This window comes from Tenrec ecaudatus, chromosome 7, assembly GCF_050624435.1.
Source record: "Tenrec ecaudatus isolate mTenEca1 chromosome 7, mTenEca1.hap1, whole genome shotgun sequence".
NCBI lineage: Eukaryota > Metazoa > Chordata > Mammalia > Afrosoricida > Tenrecidae > Tenrec > Tenrec ecaudatus.
The window spans coordinates 81214888-81233082 of NC_134536.1; the positions used below are offsets into that span (position 1 = coordinate 81214888).

The following is an 18195-nucleotide window of genomic DNA, read 5'->3' on the forward strand; positions in this document are numbered from 1 at the left end:
AACAACCACCACCACCGTCCTCCCCCACCAACCCTCTCCCCACCCCCATGACACACAAATTGGATCTTTTTACCAAAAATATATGAAGAGACTTCAACGAGGTTGTGAGAAAACTCAATTTTCTTTAAATGCCATTTTCCTATTTGATTGTTTGAGCCCTCTCCTACATACTGTAGTAGATTTCATTGCATGTGGTGAGCTCCCTCCTCATTAATAACAAGTGATGACTTCTGATCTGTACAAGGTTTAGTTAACCAAGGATATATAGGCATGGGACAAATTTATAGTTTATTTATTTAGTTTATGTAATCGACATGGCTTTTTGTAAACCTGCAGCCTGACAAAGTAAGATGCCTAGAAATATGAATGGTGATTTGTTTTGACAAAGTGTTAATTAATTCTGCTTAAAACTTATATTTAAAAAATAAGTATTTAAAAATAATTTCTTTTTTTTTCACTGTTAGCTCCATGTGTAGGCCCCAGAAGAAAGCGGGTTCTTCCTGGGGAGGGACACGCACTTTCTTATCTATCCTCAGGCAGTGCCCGGGCCCTCCACAGCGAGAAGGCCTGGAGTAAGGCTGAGGAAGAATAATTTCATAATTTTAATATAAATCATTAAAATAATTCAAGTGAGCACACATAAAGATTAACAGTCAGACTCAGCAGAGACACAGGAAAAATATTGGAGCAAAAAAGATGGTAAGTGAGGTGAGAATGAAAATTAGTCCGAGACCTAAGATTTGCACACTGAGTGCTTCCTAAAAGTTACATATCAGCTGCAGGCAGAGAATCACCCTTCCATCTTTTAGAATAGTAAGATAGTAACAAATTGAGCAATAAAAACAGAGGGAACTCTTGAAGCTCCCCAGATTCCTCTAAATCAAACAATAACAAAATTAGCTCACAAGATGCCTGTTGAATCAAGCAGCCTTTCTTTATCTGTCTGCCATATACTTAGCTTCGTTAGTTGACTTTTTTCCTGTTTTTATACTCTGATAAGCTTAGCATATTGACAAAGTTCTTAAAATTATGCTGGTATATTGTTTTTTGTTTTGTTAAATCATTTTATTAGGGCTCATATGTACATCAATTGTGTAAAGCACATCTGTACATTCATTGCCCTCATCATTTTCAAAGCATTTGCTCTCCACTTAAACCCCTGGCATTGGCTTCTTATTTTTCTCTTCCCTGCCCGCTTCCCCCTCCCTCATGAACCCTTGATAAATTATTAATTATTATTTTGTCATAACTTTCCCTGTCTGACGTCTCCTTTCACCCACTTTTCTGTTATCCATCCACCAGGGAGGAGGTCACATGTAGATCCTTGTAATCGGTTCCCCCTTTATAACCCACTCTCCCAGTCTCGCCACTTACACCACTGACCCTGAAAGTATCATGCACCCTGGATTCCCTGTGTTTCCAGTTCCTATCTGTACAAGTGTATATCCTCTGGTCTAGCCAGACTTGAAAGGTAGAATTCTGATCATGATAGTTGGGGGGAGGGGAGAGAGCATTTAGGAACTAGAGGAAAGGTGTATTTTTCATCATTGCTACATCACACTTTGACTGGCTCATCTCATCCCCTAAACCCCTCTGCAAGGGGATCTCCAGTGGCCGACAAATGGGCTTTGGATCTCCACTCTGCACTTCCCCCCTCATTCACTATGGTAAGATTTTTTTTGTTCTGATGATGCCTTATACCTGATCCCTTTGGCACCTCATAAAAGCACAGGCTGGTGTGCTTCTTCCACGTGGGCTTTGTTGCTTCTGAGCTAGATGGTCACCTGTTTACCTTCAAGCCTTTAGGACCCCAGACGCTATATTTTTTGATAGCCGGGCACCATCAGCTTTCTTCACCACATTTGCTTATGCACTCGTTTGTCCTCAGCGATCATATAATGAAGGTGTGCACCCAATGATGTGATTTTTATATTCTTTGATGCCTTTTAACTGATCCCTTCAGCACCTCATTAACAGACAGGCTGGTGGGCTTCTTCCATGTGAGCTTTGTTGCTTTTGAGCTAGATGGCCGTTTGTTTACCCTCAACATTTTAAGACCCCAGACGCTAGATCTTTTGATAACCGGCACCATCAGCTTTCTTCACCATATTTGCTTATTCACCCACTTTGTCTTCAGTGGTTGTATTGGGGAGGTGAGCATCATAGAATGCAAATTTAATAGAAGAAAGTATTCTTGCATTGAGGGAGTACTTGAGTAGAGGCCCAATGTCCTTCTGCTACCTTAATACTAAACTTATAAAGATAGGATCATAGATGTATTTCCCCATCCTCATATATAAATATATTTGCATATGTACATGTCTTTATACAGACCTCTATAAATGTCTTTTGCCTCCCAGCTCTTTCCTCTATTTCCCTTGAATTTCCTCCTGTCCCACTATCATGCTTAGTCCCCAACTGGGTTTCAGCAATTCCTCTTGGTTACATTACCCTTGATCATGCCCTACCAGGCCCCCCACACGCACCTTACCACCAATTTGGATCGCTTGTTCCCTTGTCCCTGGGTTTGTTAACACCACTTCCTTTTCCCAACCTCCCCCTAGAACATGTTCCCCTGGAACTGTCGGTCCCATTGTTTTCTCCTCCAGATTGTTCTTCTAGCCTATCTTATTTAGACAGACCTGTGGAGATAATAACATGCACAAAAACAAGACAGAGCAAAACCAAGCAACAATATACAACAACAACAACAGACCACTGACAAAGAACAAACACAAGAAAAAAAAGCTTGTAGTTAGTTTAAGGATCATTTGTTAGCTTTTAGGAGTGATTTCCAGTCCAGTCTATTGGGGCGCCATGCCCTGGCCCCAAAGCTCACCTTCAGCTTTCTCTGGGGACCTTGCTGCTCCATTCCCTTGCTGTTTCACCTCTTCCTTCCCCAGGCGAATACCTTTGATGTTTTTTCTTTGCCTTATGCTGTTAGCTAAAACCTCCAGCATTATATTAAATAAGAGTGCAGACAAGGGGCATCCTTGTCTGGTCCCTTTTTTCAGTGGGATTATGTTAGTCTTTTCTCCATTGACTACCACATTGACTGTTGGTTTTTCATATGTAGTTTGTATTGTCTTGAGGAACTTTCCTTTCATTCCTATCTTCTCAAGTGTCTTAAACAAAAATTGGTGTTGGACGTTGTTGAATGCTTTTTCTGCATCTATCGATATTATCATGTGGTTCTTATACTTTTTCATGTCAATGTGACGAATAATACTAACGATCTTTGGTATGTTGAACCATCCCTGCATCCCTGATATGAATCCCACTTGGTCATGGTGAATTATTTGTTTTATATACTTTTGTATTCTATTGGTTAGTATTTTGTTAAGGATTTTTGCATCGATGTTCATTACGGATATTGGTCTGTAGTTCTCAATTCTTGTGGGATCCTTACCCGGTTTTGGTATCAGAGCTATACTAGCTTCATAGAAGGAGTTCTGGCGTTTTCCCTCTTTTTCTATGTTCTGGAAGATTTTGTGTAGGATTGATGTTAGTTCTTCCCTAAATGCTTGGTAGAATTTGCCAGTGAAGCTATCTGGCCCAGGGTATTTTTTTGCTGGTAATCCCTTGATAACCTTTTCTATTTCTACTATTGCTATGGGTCTGTTGAGATTCTTGACGTTCACCGAGGATAATCTAAGGAGGGATTGTTTTTCTAAGAATTTTTCATGTCTTCCAAATTGTTGAATTCATTGGAGTACAATCCTTCGTAGTACTGCGTAGCTATCCTTTTGATTTCATTAGGGTCTGTTGTAAATGCCCCCTCTTTCATCCCTTATTCTTGCTATTGAAATTTGCTCCCTCCTTTCTTTGGCTAGGTTTGCCAGTGGTCTATTGCTTATGTTTATCCTTTCAAAGAACCAACTTTCAGCAGTATTAATTTTTTCCATAGTTTTCTTATTTTCTATCCCCTGAATCTCAGCCCTGACTTTTATAATTTCTTTTCTTTTGCTATTAGTAGGTTTGTCCTGCTGACTCTGTTCTAGTTGTTGTAAATTTTGTGCTAGCATAACTATCATGAGTCTCTCTTCCTTTCTCAGGTGACTGCCTTTGCTGCGTCCCATAAGTTCTGGTATGTCGTGTGCTCATTCCCGTTGGCTTCTAGAAATTTCCTAATTTCATCTCTGATCTGAACCAGTATGCACTCCTTTTGAAGTAAAGAGTTATTCAAACTCCAATTGTTTGTTCTTGTTTTCTTTGTCTTCTTTTTGTTGATTTCCAGCCTTATGGCACAGTGTTCATAGAGAGAGGTCTATGTGATTTCAATGTGCTTAAATTTATGTAGATTCTCTTATGCCCCAGTATGTGATCTGTCTTCAGATATATGCCATGTGGACTTGACAAGACTGTGAATTAATTTTTGTATTTGGATGAAAAGCTCTGTAAATATCTATCAGTTCAAATTGTCTAATTGTGGTGTTTAGATCTCTATCCTCCTTGTTGAGTTTCTTTCCCTGTGATCTATCTTTCTCAGAGAGTGGTGTGTTGAAATCACCCACTATAATTGTTGAGGCTGTGATTTCTTTATAATCTTTGGGAGTGTTTGGTTGACATATTCAGCAGGTCTCTCATTCAGGGAATATACATTTACAATGCTTAGTGGTTCTTTGTCTACCATTCCCTTGGGCATTTTATAGTGTCCCTCCTTATCCCTTTTTATGATTTGCACTTTGAGGTCTATTTTATCTGAGATCAGGATTGCAACCCCTGGTTTTTTTTGTATTGCTGTTTGCTTGGTATGACTTTCCCTAGCCTTTGATTCTTAGCCTATTTTTGTCTGGAGCCTTGAGTTGTGTCTACTGTAGGCAGCAGATTGATGGCAGATTGATGGGTTGTGTTTTCTAAGCCAGTCTGCTAGTCTCAGGTCGACATATTGTTAAAGTGTATTTTATGATTCCATTAAAATATTCTTTTGTTGTTGTTTGATTTCATTTTTTGTTAACCATCCTTGATTTGTTAGTTGACATAAATTCTGTGTCGACTTTGTTGAGCCATGATTCTCAGTGGGCTGGCAGTGGAAGCCAATAATGTGGTCTAATGTACGTAGTCACGTACATAATGGGGTATCCTTGAAGGTTACATTCACAAAATCCCTCCTCTTGGGATGATACCCAAGCTCATGGATGGGAAGGTTAGTACTGTGAAAATGTTGATACTTCCCAAATCAATCTAAATAGAATGCTTCCAAATAAAATGCAATTCTGATCCACATCATAACTTCATTCTTTAGAGAAATGGAAAAGCAAATTATCAACTTTATATGGAGAGGAAAGAGACCCAGAATATCATCATGTTTCTGTTGTTTTTTAACAAGAAGGAGAACTAAACAGGAGGTTCATGACTTAAAAATCTATTACACAACCATAATAGTCTGGTACTTGTACAATGGAACAGGAGGGAAAACCCAGAAATCAATCATCAACCCACAGATAATGATTTTTGTCAAAGGGCTGAAAAACATTAAATGAGGAAGAGAGAATGTCCTCAACAAATTATGGTGACAAAATTGAATATCCATTTACAAAAGAATGAAACATACCTCACACCATATACAAAAAGAAAATAAAAATGGATTAAGTACTTAAATGTAAATCCTAGAGTTATTAAAGATCATCAATGAGGAAAGGGGTCAAGCATAATGACCCTAATACAGGGCATTGTAGAAACTAAACACACACGGCAGAAGGCAAAATAGATGAAGGTGGTCTACTGAAAATAAGACCCTATGTGCATCAAGAGTCTGCATCACAACAGTAGGAAAAGAAAAGAAACCACCTACTGGGAAATATTTTGGCAATGACACATCTGACAAGGGAAATATCTCTAAAATCTATTGAAAACTGCAACACCTTGACAAGAAATAGAGACATAATCATGTTTAAAAGTGGGCAAAGGACAGAAACAGTTAACCGTAGAAGACATCCGGATGATCACCAAGCATGTGAAGAAACGCTCAAGCTCACTAGGCCCTGAGTGATACAAATCAAATCAACCTTCCACCAGCACTGGCAGCACAGGTAAAAGCAACACAAAACAGAAAATGCTAGAGTGACTGCAGAGATTGGAAGCCTCATGCACTGCTGATGGGGCTGTAACAATGTGCAACAACAGGGTATTGTGATATGGCACTAACTAAAAAAACTGGGAATAGAAATTTCATAGGACCCAGCAATGTCTTTGCTGGATATACTCTAGAAAATTAAGAGCCATACTGAAAATAGGCATATGCCCACCTATGTTCATCACAGCAATGTTTACCATAGCCAGATGGAAACAACTTAAATGTCCATCAATAGAAGAATGCATAAAGAACACTTAGTACATATACACGATGGAGTACTATGCATGGCTAGAAATTAATAATGAAACAAGAAACTCATGGCATGAATGGAATTGGAGGACATTATGATGGGTCAAGCACAAAAGAACAAATCATCTATGACACTACTGTTATAAATAGTCAAGACCAAGTTTTTCATAACAAAGGAAAAAGACTGATGGTTACCCAGATCGGGAGGGGAAAGAAGTAAAGATGAAGCAAGAGACTCTATGAACCAAGTCTCTATCTTGTCCCCAGCACTTCCCGCCATCTGCCCCATGATCTCTGCCTCTCGGAGGGACCAGGACGCTCGCCGGTTGCTCTGTCCCACAGTTCCATGGTCGGGCACTGTTTCTCTTGCTCTGCCGTATTGCTTCACTTCCACAGTCTTGGGGCCTCTGGCCCAGCCCCACCACAAAGCTCTGGAATGGGCAGATGGATCTGGGCATTCTCTCTGTGCTGCTGCTTTGAGTATGTCATTATAGACAGGGGTGATAACAAAAACCAACTAACCCTCTCTACTGGAGTAACACATGCACTATTTCTATAGTCTTGCCCACTCCTTTGGTGGGTGTTTCAGAGAAATGGGTAGAAGAGCCAATTTAGAAACTTCACTTCACCACAGCAACCAAAATCACCTCCAGCTATGTTAACTGTCAAATATATGTAGAGCTATGTACACATGCAAATGTCAGGCAGAAGGAAAACTCTAAGAGCTGAACTCAAATGGACAAGCTTGTTTTTTCTGGGGCTCACACGTTTTCCCTCTTTGACAGAACCCATTTTACCACTTGCTATCATTCATTTTATGGAAAATATTTTGGTTGTTTGTTTTCCTTTTCTGATTTCTGCCATAAACTGGCTTCAGAAAGTACAGGGCTTCTTGTTTATATATACTTAAAAGTAAAAGGATTATGTAATTGTGTGTTTGTTTGGGTTTTTTTTAGACTATTCATATAAAACTTTGTTTTATATTTTGGTATGTGCTATAGATTGAATTGTATGTTTCTATCCTAACTCTGGTGCCAATTAGAGGAACCTTGGTGGCGGAGTGCTTAAAACAAAGACTGCCAATGGAAAGGTCAGTGGCACAATCCCACAAGCCTCTCATGAAAGAAAGAAGTGGCTGTCTGCTTTGGTACAGATGGAAAGCCTTAGAAAACATAATCAACTGCTATAGGACAGATTCCAACTCAGCAAACTTATAAAACACAATAGAACTCCTTGGTATCCCAGACTTTAATCTCTAGGAGAGCAGGCTGACTCATTCGCCTCACTCAGAAATCTCTGCTGGCACTGCGAGGTTAGGCATTTGGCTGCTAACAGTGGGTTTGAACCATTGACCTTACCATTCCTACAATGCGATCAGGAAAGTTCTACTCTGTCCTCCAGGGTTGCTGTCAATCAGAATAGACCGGATAACTGTGTGAATGTGAACTTCTTTTGAAATAGTAGTTTTCTTGGGCTATCTTAAAGAATACCAAAAGAAAAGTCTGTCTTATAAAATGGAAAACATACACGAGGCACACAAATTAAGGAAAATTCCCCATGAAGTCATATATGTAAACAAAAGAATGCCAGACTACCACCCGCCATTAGAAGCTATCACAGAGGCTCTCACACGCAAAACTCAAGAATGAGACCTTGATTTGGACTTTCAACTGTCAAAGTGTGAAAAATCAATTCCTGTTCCGTAAAGGTACTCAAGTTGTACTTGTTCTTTAATGAAAATAGTGACTTTGATTTGGTTGTTGACTATTTATGTCAAGTGGTGGGGCTATAGCCAAAATAATTCTATATGAGATTAAACTGTGCATTCTACATGAGCACTTATAGTGTTACTGAGTTTTTTTCTGCACCCTTTTTTTTGCTAATCAAAGCTCAACACGGGTACACTTTTTGAGATACACTAGTAATAATGTGCAAGAAATTAAATCCATAAATGACTTCAGGGGATTTTTACCATATTGTAGATATAGAATATGACTCTTGCTTATGGAGGAAAATATCCTCTGATGCTGGGAAAAATACAAAAAAGAGGTATTACTTTTTACTTTATCTTATAGAAGTCTTGAAAATCATTTGTTTTATGGATGGTCGGAAACAATCTTATAGTGTAGTTTGCTGAAGACCAACTCAATATGTATTTTGGGAAATAAGAACCAACAAAATATTTTTCTGCTGACATTTAATTCCACCAAAGTTAAATCAGGAGAGAACAATAGAGTTGTCATATGACAATGGGATGCAAAAGAAAACAAAAATATAGTGATTGTTTTCAAAATTGCATTCTTAATGCCACAATACTGTAGATAGAACATGCAAGGGCCTAATACATAAAAATGTACCTGATTGTGCTTAATAATAGTAAAGTGTGCAACCCCACGTTTGGGTTATGCATCATTAACTGAAAGGGTCTAAGTGGGGGAAATAGAGTAAACATGGTATTTTTAGTCATATGAGTAAATGGTGGCCTAATATTTTAGTTGAACCATAATCCTGGATAAACACAAAGTGAGATAAAATTAGAGCAAGAAGTAACTCTTTAAAATCTTAGAGGTTTACTTACAGGAAGATGGAAGCATAACAGAAATACTAAAATAACAAACATAATAATAAATATGAAAAGCAGTATATATAGTCAACGTCTTCTTGGGACAATATACCCATATTAATGTGACCTGTCACAAAACCACAAGGGCAACCTTGTCAGCTCTAAGCTAGATCTCAGAGATAGAAAGGTCTAGAGAATTACATGATGAAACACAATGAAATACTTAATATATTATTATTCTTACATCCAATTAAGTATATACACATCAATACCAAATATTAACCACCAAAACTAAGGTAAAATGAATTAGTAGAAGTATTTACCAAGATTTGCTACAATATTGGAAAAAATACAACAACTACAAAAACAGAAGGTCAAAACACTCTGGAAGTGATATGACTCTTCCTCAAACAATTAGGAATAGTATTACAATATAACTCAACAATTATGCTACTTGGTATAAGGCCTACAAAAATAAAGAACATGGCACAAACAGGTATATACACACCTATGTTCATCGGGACTGATGTTCTGTTACATTGCCGACACCTAGTTTCAAAGGTGCCTCCTCTTAGCATACTTATTCTATCTGTATGCTGAGGAGATAATATAATAAGCTTCATTGTTTGCAGAAGAATATGGTATGCCCAGGAACAGAGGAAGGCTCATTAACCTGTGATACGCACATGCCACATCCTTGTTCGATGACAGTGAGATGGACTTGAAGCAGTTGCTGATGGAGATCAACATTCCAGCCGTCAATATGGACTACAAATCAATGCAAAGAAAACCCAAATGCTCACAACTGTACCAAGAGGTAACCTCATGACAAATAGAGAAGTATCTGAAGTTGTCAAGAATGGCATCTTACTTGGATCCACAGTCGGTGCCTATGGAAGGCACAGTCCAGACCTCAGAGGACATATTGCATTGAGTAAATCTGCTGCACAAGATTATTTAAAGTGTCAAAAAGCACAGATGTTGCTTTTAGGATTAAGGGGTTCCTGACCCGAACCACTGTATTTTTAACTGCCTTGTATACATGTGAAAGTTGGACATTGAATAAAGACTAAAGAAGAATTGGTGCCTGTGAAATATGGTAGGTGATGGTATGTCTATCAGTTTGCCATACTATGGTGGCTTTGGTGTTGCTGTTCTGCTAGAAGTTATGCAGCTGATATTTCCAGTGACCTCTAATGAACAGGTGTTAGAGAACTTCCAGACTAAGAACAGACAACGACAGAGGAATCTACATTCCGCTTAGGAGTAAATAGCCACTGAAAACTTTCTGTGTAGCTTGAAAACATTGTTTGATACTGCAGGTCGCCTGGCTGGAAACAGAACACTGCCAGACATGGGGCCAGAAGATGGGCTCCTTGGATCAGAGGACACTCGGAAAGTGACTGAGGAGGGACTGCTCTCTCAGAGGGGAGTTGACAATGGTGACTTGAGTGTGGTTAAAGACTATGGGAATGTAGCTTTCAGGTTCTTCATTTACTGATGGGCATAACTCGGGGTAAGGAGAATCAGCTACAAATACCCATCGATAATGAAATTTTTAAATGTATAAAGTATGAATCTAAAAAAAATGGAAATTCATAAAAAATGAAATGATGCCTCCTTGTGCTTACCACAGGCTGTGCTCTTGCACTGACTTTATAGAAAAAGGAGGCAAAGAAAGTGTCCTGTATACACCTCAACCCAAGCCCTGTCTGTGCCTGGTTTGTATTGTGAATGGGGCAACATGACACCAAGGAAAAAAATGAAAGGAGAGATATAAAGATCAAATCCTAGTCATTGTGAAATGAAATGGACTGGTATTGACCCTTCTGAATCAGAATATCATATGATATACTCTACCAGAAATGGCACAATCAAGAGGGGAAAAACTCAGAAAAAAAATTTAAGCTTTGATTTTTAATGTTGATAGATTTTTTGGACAAAATATTGAATTATGCAGGATGAATCAAATTAATATGGAAATAATACACTGAGTCACTACACAACAAAAGAAGAAAATAGTCAACATTTCGCCATTTCAGGAAGAACTACATGAGTAAGAACCAATGAGCTGAAGGAAGAAGTTCAAGATGCACTGAAAGCCTTAGCCAAAAACAAAGTTTTTGGTCATGAAGGAACTCCAATAGAAATGTTTCAATGAGCTGCTGAACCACTGGAAGTATGAACTCATCTATGCCAAGAAATTTGGAAGACAGCTATTTGATTAACTGACAAGCAGAAGTTTGCATTTTCACCCATTCAGAAGAAGGCAAAATGAAATAGAAGAAAGATATAGAAGGTAAAAACTATTTATAGAGTTATAGCTATAGGCATGTATATATGTAAATATACTAATATATAATGAAAGGGATAGAGACCAATGTACATATATGTATATGTTAAGTACTAAGATAGCAGACAGACTTTGGACCTCTACTTAAGGCCTCCCTTAACACAAGAACACTTTGTTCAAATAATCTGGCTCTCTGCTATTCACCTTCCCAACATGATCATTGAAGACAAAAGGGGTGCATAAGCAGATATGGTTTGAGAGCGGATGGTGCCCAGCTATCAAAGATATAGTGTCTGGGGTCTTAAAGACTTGAGATTAAACACGCAGCCATCCATCAGGGAAGCAAAAAATTAGACCCACATGAAAGAAGCATACCAGCCCGTGTAATCATGAGGTGTCGACAGGATCAAGTATCAGGTATCAAAGGATCCAAAAACAAACAACTATCTTGATGTAAACAAGGGGATTTGGTGTGGAGTTGGATATCCCCCCACAGCAAGGTTCTAAGGAAGGGATGGTTCAATCAAGGTGCAGTAGAGCACTGACGAAACACACACCATTATTCTACTTCTCGAATGCTTCCTTCCCCCCCACTACCATGATCTAGCTCTACCTCAAAAGCTGGCTAAACTGGAGAACACACATTGGTACAGATAAGAGCCTCAACACATGGAATTCAGGACAGATAAATCCTTCAGAACAGTAGTGGGAGTAGTGATGGTCAGGGAGGGGAAAGGGGAAGAAAGGGGGAACCCACCACAAAGATGGATATATAGCCCCCTCCCAACCCATCCCCCAAAGGGGAAGAATAACTATAATGTGGGTGAAGGGAGACAATAGACAGTGTAAGATATGAAATAATAATAACAATATATAATTGATCAAGGATTCAACGGGAGGGTAGAGAAGGGAGGAGAAAAAACGAGAAACTCCTATCAAACGGTCACAAAGAAAATGTTTTGGAAATTATGATGGCAACATATATAGAAATATGCTTAATAAAATTGATGTGTGAAATGCTATAAGAGCCCCCAATAAAATATTTTAATAGTGCTCAAATTATAAAACAATATCATTGATATCCCATGCAAGTACAATTTTGCAGAATATCATCCAACAATATTTGTAGCAGTACATTAACAGGGAGTTGGATTCAGAAAAGGTTTGGAACAAGAGCTATCATTGCTGATGTCAGAGGCATCTTGGTTGAGAGCAGAAAACACCAGAAAAATGTTTACTTGTACTTTATTGACTATGTCAACACTGCCATCGGTGTGGATAATAATAAACTATGGATACCCTTGAAAAGAAGGGGAATTTCCAGGTCACTTTATTGTATTCATGAAAAGCTTGTCCATGGGTCAAATAGAGCAAGAGAATACTGCATTGTTCAAAGTCAGGAAAGTCGTGCATCAGGGATGTATCTTCCCTGTATACTTATTCAATCTGTATGCCTAGCAAATAAACAGAGAAGCTGGATTATATGAAGAAGAATCCTGCATCAGAATTGGAGGGATGTCAAGAAGGTCTGATATACAGATGATGCAGCCTAGTCAGATGAAAGTGAAGGGACCCTCACACATTTACTGCTAAAGGTCAAAGGCTACATTTAGTGTTGATAGGGTTAAAAATAAGCATAAAGACAAAATATCATTTTATCTGGAGCAATGAACAGCATCGTGGATAATCAAAAATAAGTTGAAATTGCTAATAATTTAATTTTTCTTGGATCAATAAGCAGTATCTATTGCAGTATAGGCAATAATTCACAAAAACATATTTCATTGGTCCCGTTTGTTACAAAAGAATTCTTTAAAGTGCAGAAGAGTAAAAAATTCACTTTGATGACTAAGGTGATATGACTCAAGCCACGGTATTTTCAATGGCCTCCTGTGTATGCCAAGTTGGACAATTAATAAGGGAAATTAGACTAAAGAAGCATTAGACTTCTGGTGCTATTAAATAGTGTTGAATATTTGTTTTGAGCACTTTGTGCAAAAGACAGAGTGTAGGAATCAGTCAGTTTATGCCTTGAGGCAGTGACCTTGCAGTACCTAAATTGCCCCCCTAGTAGCTGGCTTAGAAATCAATCAGCGTATACACTAGGGCATCAACTCTCAGTCCCTAAGCTTTGGACAGACCAGGTTCTTTTATAAGCATAACATGCTCTATAACAGTCTTTTAATGAACTTAATCTAACAGGCATCCACACGGATCAATAGCAAGTCAAGAACAAGGGGCAAGACTGACTAGCAAGAGTGAGGGAGGGAGAGAGGGAGGGAGGGAGGGAGGGAGGGAGTTGTGTTGCATTGCAGCGGGCCAGAAGCTCTCCCCTCTGACCCTGAGCTGGACTTTTATACCATTCTTGCAGTTGTAGCCAAAGTTGTAGTCAAGGATGCTCAATCGGATAAGAAGTGTAACCTCAAGTGTTTAGTCCGATAGCCTTGGATTCTGGCCAATTTCAGCAGCATGTTGTTGTTCACCTTGTTATTCTTGGTGGCTTCTTGTCAGCCTTTTTATTGTCCATTATTACTCCATTTTTGTGTGCTGTATTCAATATAGCGTGAGTTTCTGAGAAAAATAAGTCTTCCTTTGGGGAAGTATAGCAAGAATGCCCTTTAGAAGCCAGGGTGAGGAAGCTTTCTCTCACCTGCTTTAGCTGCATTATGGGATGGGACCTATACTTGGTGAGGTACAGCAGGCTCGGTGAAGTGGAGGGCCAGCCAGAAGAGGAAGACATTCAATGAGTTGGATTGATACAATAGCTTAACAATGGGTTCAAACATAGCAATAATTGTGAGAATGGAGCAGAACCACCTGATGTTTATATGTTTACATCTGTTTTCTGTAGGCCATATCTAAATTTGAGTCAACTTGTTTAGCATCTAGCAATATAAATATAGATCTACAAGTGTATATAGATTAAAATTTATTTGTGATGTGAAATGTATGCACAATATATTTACAAACCCATTGTAACCATTTTCAAGTGTTTACGACTTCTTCTGGCATTAATTGCACTGTAATTTAAATGGAGTATGCAATTACATTTAATGATCCCAAATACTATTCCCACTGCCATTGAGCCAATGCAGACTTACAACAAGCCCATGAACAAAATAGAAAATAGAATCACTGCAATAGGGTTCTGAGGCTGCATTTCTAAACAGTATAAACAAAGCAATCTTTTGTCCATGGAGTAGCTGGTGGTTTAACCTTTTGGTTGCAGACAAGTACTTCAATGACAGTGCCCAGGGTGTCTCGGATATTACCTCTCAGCGCCATTAAAGAAACGTCACCTCGCAGTGACCCTGTAGAGCAGTGTAGAACTGTCCCTGTGGGCTTCCGAGACTAAAGACATTTATGGGAGTAGGAAAGCTCAGCTTCCTCCCATGGAATAACTGGGGGTTTCTAACTGCTGATCTTGCAATTAGCAGCCCAACATGTAACCAGCTACCTACAGTGCTCCTGTCTTGGACAGGATGAGAGTCTGCTAAGTGAAAATGGAAATGTTATAGCAGTGAACACTTAGGACAAAAACTAAAAATGTAGTTGCTGCTACCTTTTCAATACTTTGTCATATGACTGACAGCAGTCAGAAGGACTCGAGTCAAGTAGTGATGTAGGTGTTAGGCTGGTGAGTGCAAAAGCAATAGTTTGAAACCACCAGTCACTCCACAAGAGAAATCCAAGGCGTTCTCCTTCCATCCAGAGACACAGTCTCAGAAACCCACAGCTGCAGTTCTAGCCTGTTCTATAGGGTTCAATAAGTTGGAAACCACTAAATGACAGTGATATATAAGAGGGGGTATCCAGAAAAAATTGTTTTTCAAAGCTATGCATTTAAATGTTCTAACAAAACACACTTATCACCTTTAAAGTACCCCCCCTTACACAATGCATTTGTCAAACTTGCGACTCCATTCTTGGAAACATTTTTCCAAACTCAGATGGTTGACAGCCAAACCTCATTTTTTTCTTGACCTTTTCTACCTTGCCAAATCCTGTCCTTTCATGTCCCTCTTCATTCACAGAAACAAACAGAAGTCTCATGGAGTGAGGGCAAGTGAGTAAGGTGTGTGGGACAAGAGAGGTATGCTGTTTTTTGCCAAAAACTGGTGCACAGAAATGTTGCGTGAGCAAGGGCATTCTCTTGGTGGCAAAACCAGTCCACTGTCCGGCATACACCAGGTCTTTTTCGTCACACAATGTTATGTAGTCTTTTTAGAGCCTCTGAATTAGAAGCTTGATTAACAGTCTGACCTGGTTGAATGAACTCCGAATGGGTTGACATTTTCATCTATTTGGGATGTCCAGAACAGGTTTATCATTTATCAACATTTCACCTTTTATCGTACAAGAAAACTATTTGTACACTTGAGTTTTCCCCATAGCTCTGTCCTTGTAAGTTGTGTTCAACATTACAATAGTTTCTGTGGCATTTTTCCTGAGGAGGAAAGAAAATTTCAAGCTGCACACTGTTCTCTTAAATTGGTTATCACAAAATGAGGTTTGCCTAAAACTACTTCCCTGAAAAAAATTCACTGTGAACAGAGAGAATATTCTCAGGTGATGCCAATGGGTGCACTAACTCAAAGCAAGTTTCCAGATGCTTGCCTGGGGTGGAGGTGGGGTTCATTTTTTTCCATTTTGGGGGGAATTCACTAGTCTATATATATATATATAGACTATACACACACACACTGTGATATTTTATTTCCTTTTTCTGATGTCATTTTTTGGGAGTTGATACAGATATATCATCCCATAGTTCAATCACAGCAACCAGTACTGTACAATTTCTACCACAATCACTTTAAAAAATGTTCTCATCAATCTGAATACTTTGATATCAGCTCCCCTTTACCTCCCCTCCACCACTGCCCCCCGTACCCATATTCTGCTTGCTATCTCTGTAGTTTCATCAATTCTGAGTTTCAAATACTGAAAAACAGAAAAAATATATAACAAAAATTCAAGAGGGTTACTCCCAGTGACAAAATACATCTGCAATAAACCCCAAAAGACAGAGTGTAGGAATCAGTCAGTAAACAGAAAACAGAAAGAGAAACAGTAAAACAGTAAACAGTAAAACAGAAAACAGTAAAAAAAACACAGAAAATGTTGAATACCAGATATATTTTTAACAGCATCAAAGTAGAGAATCATTCATTTTGAGTCTTTTTAATTATTGGTAAAACCATATAAGGAATGACGGTCAAATAAGATATGCGTGCATAATATATTGCATGTATTTTGTGGAATGTTTTTGCTAATAATCTTAATACTCTTCATTAAAACTCTTTGAAATAGATATTATTGTCTTTAATTTCATGTTTTCTCTTAACTTTAGTGCATTTATTAGTTTGCCATTCTCTCTATCTAATTGAAAATTATGATGACTTCCAATATTTTCCAAATAAGCGCATTGAGAGTCAGAGTGTATCTAAGTTATGGGAAGGGAGACACCATTGAACAGTCAATATTAACCAGGTGTGGCCCAAGCATAGTAGACACAAAAATCCTAAGGACTGGAGCAGAGGAGAGTACTAGTCTCCAGGTACAGGTCTAAGGGTGGGTGCTTGCAGGGATAGGGTGCAGTGGTGGGGGGGGGGGGACAGGGTGGAGGTTGACTGAAGCAGCTTGACAAGAGGAGAGAAAGTGTTTCAGCTAATGTGATGCAGCTCTCAACATCTATTCATCTGGAAATCGAGAGGTCAAAACGTAAAGACTGTCCTTAGGCTTCAAATTGTGTGGGGCTTGGAGCAGGAGGTGGGGGCAAGAAGAGGGGCGTGGTCAGGAATGGTGGTGGTATATGAAGCAATTTGGAGACTGCCACTGAGCACTGGTTACTTTCCCCATCGACAGCACAATTCCAGTGCTTGTCATAGGTACCATTTCCTGTAGGTGTACCTCGATTGACAACAATAGCTTCTGACTGAAAAATGTTGCCTTTTTAACTCTTATGGAAAGAGTTTCTGATATTTTAAACATCGCATGTTTATCTCTTTCTTCTCCCCACTACAACTGGTATAAATTTAGCTTGTGGAGAAAATGCTGTATTTAATGCTATATTTAATAGGAATGTCTAAAATTCTTTTGATTGTTTCAATATGTTTGATTGAGCTAAGTAAAGAATTAGTGTGAAGAACTCTTATTAAAGAAACCATTTTTAGAACAAATACTGATGTTATTTCCCTTTTTCATTCTTAATATAAAGGAAGTGCTCTAAAAACATCACAGGCAATGAACCAAGAAAACATTGAGGAGCTTAAATTGTATCATGAATTGTGCATGCATTTGCTGGTAATGAATTTCTCAGAAATGTTAAATAGTGCACTCTTTATTCCTACAAATTGTAGGCATTGCCTATATTGTGTCTATTCATGAATGTTTCTTTACTAACTCTTTGGATGAAAAACAATTGTCCTGAAAATTAACATAAAATAAAAATAAAATCTAGTCATCAATTTGAAGCCATTTGAAATCTCAATGACCCATCAACTACTTCTCATCTTATTCTGATTATTTATATTGCATTTACTTGATATTTTATGAGGTTTCATATACCACAATATGTATTTTAGTGTATATGTAACAGCAGCATATGGATTTATATGTTATATGACCTAAAACTTTGCCCTTAGTCACAAAGTACTTGAATTATATTTGTGGGTATATAATGGAAAAAGAGAGAAAAAGATTTCTATTTTTGAAAATGGGTCCCTAACCTGTGGAAGCAGGTAAGTCTAGGCAGATTCAATTTCAGCCTGGGGGCTTCTCCTCACATGCATAATTGATGAACTGAAAAGCAGGGAGATGGATTAGGAAGCAGGAAGACACACCAGCAATCAGGGAGATGACACAGGAAGACTACAAGCTGCTGGATGTAGAGGCAGTGAATGCAAAGTCAATCGTTCAGATGATAGGCTGACGATGACTTGTCTGTAGGCAATACTGCAGCTCTTTGGCGCAACTTAAAAAATGTGGAGTTTGATGAGCTGGATACAGGAG

At 38.6% G+C, this 18195-nt stretch overlaps 2 non-coding genes across 2 annotated transcripts; one reads left to right on the top strand and one right to left on the bottom strand.

The window, feature by feature from the left end:
- Window positions 1–456: 456 nt before the first annotated feature.
- Window positions 457–587, bottom strand: LOC142454129 (small nucleolar RNA SNORA49). Its single transcript, XR_012785650.1, has one exon. It is a non-coding gene; the product is annotated as a small nucleolar RNA SNORA49 (small nucleolar RNA).
- A 9915-nt stretch (window positions 588–10502) lies between these two features.
- LOC142454108 (small nucleolar RNA SNORA51) lies at window positions 10503–10636 on the top strand. The gene has a single exon (XR_012785633.1). It is a non-coding gene; the product is annotated as a small nucleolar RNA SNORA51 (small nucleolar RNA).
- The last annotated feature ends 7559 nt before the right edge of the window (window positions 10637–18195 follow it).